The 6,339-nt window shown below is 41.7% G+C and overlaps 1 pseudogene; it reads right to left on the bottom strand.

The window, feature by feature from the left end:
• Nucleotides 1–1,137: 1,137 nt before the first annotated feature.
• On the bottom strand, nt 1,138–1,645 carry LOC139545915 (myosin regulatory light chain 2, skeletal muscle pseudogene; annotated as a pseudogene).
• Nucleotides 1,646–6,339: the final 4,694 nt, after the last annotated feature.

The following is a 6,339-nucleotide window of genomic DNA, read 5'->3' as shown; positions in this document are numbered from 1 at the left end:
CCTATTCTCATCCTTACTGAAGTAATCTAATGTGTGACTGTTGCTATCAAATGATATGTTTAAATAAATTGATACTTGATGACTCATAAATTAAAATGTTAAAATATATTTGTTAGTGAAATAATATTTGTGAAAATATTCTAGACTTTTTCTTTATCCATATTATATGAAATATGATATGAAATTATAATGAAATAGCTTACACAAAAGATATCATGAGTCATGTTACACTACAGAAAATTGCAGGAAATTTGCTTCAAAACCCCCCAAAAATCCTAGGGACCTGAATTAAACAAACCTAACTTTTGGTGGTGTATTTAACATATCTCAATGAACAGTAATTCAAGTAAGCACAAATACAGACTTGTTCACATCTGTTGAACTTATTTGGTCTTTCACAATAGTTAATGTAGGTCATTGGAAAAATTCTCATTCCTTACAATGGGCGAAAATATAGGGTAATTACTGTCCTTGTGTCAGCAACAACACTACTGTAATTCTCCATACTTCTTCTATTATTCCACCTCTTCAAAGTTTTGCCGGTGCAACTACTTGTTTTAAGCTAAAGTATGTCCTGGACAGTCTTGTATGTCATAAAAATGAGAAAAGGCTATATTGAAATGCTTCAAGTATCTTATTTTGTACTTTTAGTACTTCAACCAAGTCGTCAAGTTTTGAATGTTCATTCAAGGGCATCCTGAATACACCTGACGTGTGATTTTATTTTATTTTAATTCCACCCTGGTTGTAGTCCTAAGCCTCCCAGGAGTCCTCCGAATAAAAATACAAAAACTGTGGGGGCATGCCCCTGGACCCCGCTAGCCGCCCTTTTGTCTCCTTTTCTCATTCCTGCCTCTCACAATCTTTGCCATCTCTCTCTCTTACAATGCACTTACAATCCACTGCTAAATCACACTTGACTCTTTTTCAACCATGGTACAGCACTTGTCCCTTTTAAGCTCCTTTCGAGTACATGAATAGGGGCAAGTCCATTGATTACGTCACGTCATGTTGAGACAAAACAATCACCTACTTGTTTCAAATAAACAATTGTGCACACACCACAGCACCCAATAGTAAAAAAGGGGGTTAGTGAGAGGGTGACGGAGAGAGGTAGAGAGATTGAGAAAGGTGAATTTACGCTTCGTCCTTTTCCTCTCCGTGTGTGATGACATAGCAGATGTTCTTGTAGTCTACATTGCCAGCCACATCTGGGGGGGAGGCAGCCCATAGGTTGGTCATCTCCTCAGTGGTGAACCTGTCGCACTGAGTAATCAGGAGCTCCTCAAGGAATTCCTTCTTGATGAAGCCGGTAGCCTCTGGGTCCAGGACCTTGAAAGTGCTCACAATAACGTACTCGGGATCAGCACCCTTCAGCTTCTCGCCGAACATAGTGAGAAAGACGGTGAAGTTGATGGGCCTGCTGGCCTCCTTGACCATGGCTTCCAGCTCCTCATTACTCATGTTCAGTTGACCCATAGTGGCCAGCACGTCCCTAAGATCGTCCTTGCTGATTATGCCATCTCTGTTCTGTTCAATGATTGTGAAAGCCTCCTTGTACTCCTGGATCTGACTCTGCTCAATCATGGAGAACACATTGGAGGATCCACCCTCTCCCTGCTGCTGCCTCCTCTTGGCCTTCTTGGGTGCCTGGGGGTCAACGGTAAACATAACATCTCGTTTAACTCACGGTCAACACAGCCAAAACATCCAACATTTTACTGTAACAGCCTGTTTAGGCCATGAAAAGCCGCTCTTGGTGATTCTGGGCCAAAAGGGCTTGGACCTCCACAGTGGCAAGAGGTAAGGTAATCCAACAATATTTTGAGAATGATTCCTCTGTCATAGACATCAGTTCTGCCAGAAGGGCACAAAGTATCCCCTTCTAGGAATTTACTATGTATTGTCATTGACCTCTAAGGATGCTCTGTCTCATTCTGAAAAATGGTTAACCGCCTTTCAATTAGTCACATGGCAGTGAAGCTTAGCTTTGCTTCAGATTTCTATGCCTGGGTGCTTCTAGCGTTCGTTTGAATAAATTGTACCAATCCAAGTCACACTTTCTCAGCATAAGGCTTTCATAGAAAGGTGAGTTGTTCAAGCCTACCAACAAAGTGCTATGGATGGTCTTGTGCTCTCCCTAGATGCTGAGAAGGGTCGTGTGGAGTGGTCTTACCTATTCTTTGCTCTAATTAAATTTGGTCTAGGGGACAACTTTATAAAATGGGTGAAAGTTGTATATGATGATCCTCAGGCTGCTGACCTTACTAATGGGCTAAGGTCAAATAGCTTCTCTATATACAGAGGTACCAGACAGGGCTGTCCTTTGTCCCCTCTCTTATTTGCACTCGTTATGGAACCACTGGCCAAGGCCATCAGGGTAACGCCTGCTATACAGGGGCTGCTCATTGGTGATGTTCACCATAAAATAAGCTTGTATGCTGATGATGTCCTGATATTCATCTCTAGTCCCGAGACTTCAACTACATCTCTTATTAATATTATTGAATTATTCAGCGAATTCTCAGGCTACAAGATTAACTTAACTAAATCAGAGGCTATGCCACTTGGTAACCTTCACTCTGTACCTAATACTTCTCCCCCCTTCCCTTTTAAATGGTCTCCCTCAGGTTTTACGTATCTGGGTATATTTGTAACTCCTAAATTCCAGCAAATGTATAAAGCCAATTTTGTTCCCTTGTTTGATACAATAAGACAGGATCTGGAGCGCTGGAACTCTCTCCCGATTTCTTGGTTGGGTAGAATATCCCTCTTGAAAATGAACATTTTACCTAGACTACTTTACCCAATCCAAATGATCCCAGTATTACTCTCCAATAAGGTAATAAAGGTTGTAAATGGATGGCTAAGTTCCTTTATATGGAGTAAACGCAAGCCAAGACTTAAGATGGCAATATTGCAGCTGCCAAGTTCTATGGGTGGCTTGGATCTGCCCAATATCAGGTTCTATCAGTGGTGTGCCCACCTATGTTATATTTCTGATTGGATCACAAACGATGACTCCTCTATTTGGTTAGACATTGAGACTTCTCTTTCAAAATACCCCTTACAGGATCTTTTATTTTTCAGAAGTTTCAAGTCTGTAGAAGATCACTGCAATAATCCTATTACACTTAACACACTCAAAGTATGGAGGTCAGTTCAACGTTTCCTGGGAAGGTCCAAACTAACCTCTGCTCTTACCCCAATTCTTAACAACCCAGATTTTGGTCCAGGATTGCTGGATGCGGGCTTTAACTTTTGGCTTAATAAGGGCATACGCAGACTAAATGACTTATTTGCTGATAAGATTTTATTGTCATCTGAGCAGATGGTCGAGAAATATCGACTCCCAAAGCAGGACTTTTTCCGCTTCCTACAAGTAAGACATTATATTGTGAAGAGCACCACCCTAATTGGTAACCCTGATATGTCTGTCATTGAAAGAATGCTTTTTTTCCCACAAAGAAAAATGTCTGTAAGTCTGTTTTATGATGCTTTAAGGTCCTTTTCTGCTGTCGACACACAGAGGGTGAAACAAGTGTGGGAGAAAGAATTGTCTGTTACTATTGACGAAGAGATGTGGGAGGACATTTGGAGATATGCAAAAACAATATCTATATGTAATCGTACTAGAGCAATCCAATTAAGAATAATACACAGGGCCTCCCGTGTGGCGCAGTGGTCTAGGGCACTGGTTCGCGCCCAGGCTCTGTCGCAGCCGGCCGTGACCGGGAGGTCCCGGCCGGACAATTGGCCTAGCGTCGTCCGGGTTAGGGAGGGTTTGGCCGGTAGGGATATCCTTGTCTCATCGCGTACCAGCGACTCCTGTGGCGGGCCGGGCACAGTGCGCGCTAACCAAGGGAGCCAGGTGCACGGTGTTTCCTCCGACACATTGTGTTAAGAAGCAGTGCGGCTTGGTTGGGTTGTGTTTCGGAGGACGCATGGCTTTTGACCTTCGTCTCTCCCGAACTCGTATGGGAGTTGTAGCGATGAGACAAGATAGTAATTACTAGCAATTGGATACCATGAAAATTGGGGAGAAAAGGGGGTAAAATCTATTTTTAAATAAAAAATTAAAAAAGAATAATACACAGATTGCATATATCCCCAAATCGCAGAAATGCTTTTAGCCCCTCTTCCTCTTCTCCTCAGTGTCTTAAATGCAAAACTGATACAGGCACCCTAACACATTGTTTATGGTCATGTACCAAAATACAAAGATACTGGTCTGGTGTTCTGCAAGAAATTGAAAAGATCCTAGGGGTTGATCTAGATTTGGACCCAGTTTCTTTACTGTTGGGTCTCCCTAGTAGGCATGTTACTTCTGTGGGTAAGAGGAGGCTTTACAACATCCTTACCTTTGCAGCGAGGAAAAACATACTTTTACAGTGGATTAGTGATAAGGTTCCTTCTATTAAAGATTGGCATAAGATACTATTTGAATGGGTGCCTCTGGAATATCTGACATGTACATTGCATTCTAAAACAGATCAGTTCTACAAAGTATGGGAACCCTATAGGTATCCGTTATTATGCTGCAAGGATTCTCTTAGAATGGTGGTGATCTATGTATTTCAGAATTACACTGTACCTTCCATGTGTGGAACCTAACTTCTTAGTTTAAACTGAGCTTTTTTGTTTAATTTCTGTTTGTAAGTTTGTTTAAAATGTATGTATTGAGAGACGCAATGATGGTGATGGGGTGAGAGAAGTGCCGAGCGGGGAGAGGAAAATGGTGTACGTATGTATGGGTGTGTATGTGTGTATGTGTATGTATGTATGTGTATGTATATGTATATATATATATATATATATGCGCAGGTATGTGTAAGTAAGTGCTGTTTTTTTTTGCTTTGTCTCTGTTGTTGTGAAATTCCAATAAAAATACTGTTACAAAAAAAAAAGGTGAGTTGTATAAAATTGTCACGCCCTGACCTTAGATATCCTTTTTATGTCTCTATTTTGGTTTGGTCAGGGCGTGAGTTGGGGTGGGCATTCTATGTTTTGTTCTATGTTGTCCTTTTCTAGGTGTTTGGCCTGGTATGGTTCCCAATCAGAGGCAGCTGTCAATCGTTGTCTCTGATTGAGAACCATACTTAGGTAGCCTGTTCCCACCTGTGTTTGTGGGTAGTTGTTTCCTGTTTTGTGTTTTTTCACCTTACAGGACTGTTTCGTGTCGTTCACTCTCTTTGTTGTTTTTTGTCATTCAGTGTTCAGTTTATTTAATTAAATTTACAATGAACACTTACCACGCTGCGTGTTGGTCCGATGATTCCTATTCCTCATCATCAGACGAAGAGGAGGAGCGTTACAAAAATACACTTGTCCTGTTCTGTTGTAGCTTCAGATTGGTTAAGATTATGTAATATCTCTAGAGCAGTGGTCCCCAAACATTCCTTGAGTATTTCCTTTTGATGCACCAATTCAACACAACCAGAGTTTTTAAGCTACAAGACGGTCTTGGGTCTTTAGTTCAGGAGGAGCCAGCTTCCACCAATGGGTCCTGAACCACCATTTGGGAAACTGTTCTAGAAGTCTCTAAATGTAATTCAGTCCATTTTTGTGCCATTATACGGTTGCTTTGGTATCCTATCAGTTTTACTGTAGACAATCCTAGATCATAAAAACTGTTGTCCAATAAGAGGTATGCGAACACACTCACCATGTCTTAAGAGTTTGTTGGGGTTTTGCTTGTTCAAGAAGAGAAGACTACGCCAAGCTAATGTGACTGACGTGGAGGTGTTGGCCCCTTGGGGCCTTATATACCAGCCCAAGGGGGCTAACTTTAGCCAAACCATCAGGTTTGGCATGGAATGAGGGAGCTGAGGAAAATAGGAGAGAGAGGGAGGAGCAATGAGGTGCTTGAGGTATCACCTTTCCAGCACTCCAAAATAGGCACCGGGAGTCTTGGAATGAGGTGAATTCAATCCCAACATTCAGGACTTACTTTGGTGTCAGTGTCACACGTGGACTAATATGGACAAACCTCTATTGCAGCCTTGGCGACTATTGAACCGTCCTGTTATTTCAGCACTGTAAACTAAAGTGCTTCCTTTTCTTTGTACCACTTCATTCATAGCATGCCCAGGGTATTTGGGTAGTTAATTCCTGTGTACAGCACTTTACACTGCCCATCAACAAGAGATATGTAGCCTGTGTGTTTCAAGTGCAGGCTTAGGCTTCCGGTAAACATGTTTTCAAGTCATGACTTGTGTAACTGACCTGTTGAGATCTGTGTGTACAGTATGTATGTACCCCCTACTAGTGTGGAACTTGTGCCACCTGTTTAGGAGACTTTGGACAAGTGAGTTCAGTGGTGTTGAAAAACAATTATAA

Source organism: Salvelinus alpinus, chromosome 19 (genome assembly GCF_045679555.1).
Source record: "Salvelinus alpinus chromosome 19, SLU_Salpinus.1, whole genome shotgun sequence".
Lineage (NCBI taxonomy): Eukaryota > Metazoa > Chordata > Actinopteri > Salmoniformes > Salmonidae > Salvelinus > Salvelinus alpinus.
Note: the sequence above shows the minus strand (reverse complement) of the source record. Positions and strands in the feature narration are given on the sequence as shown.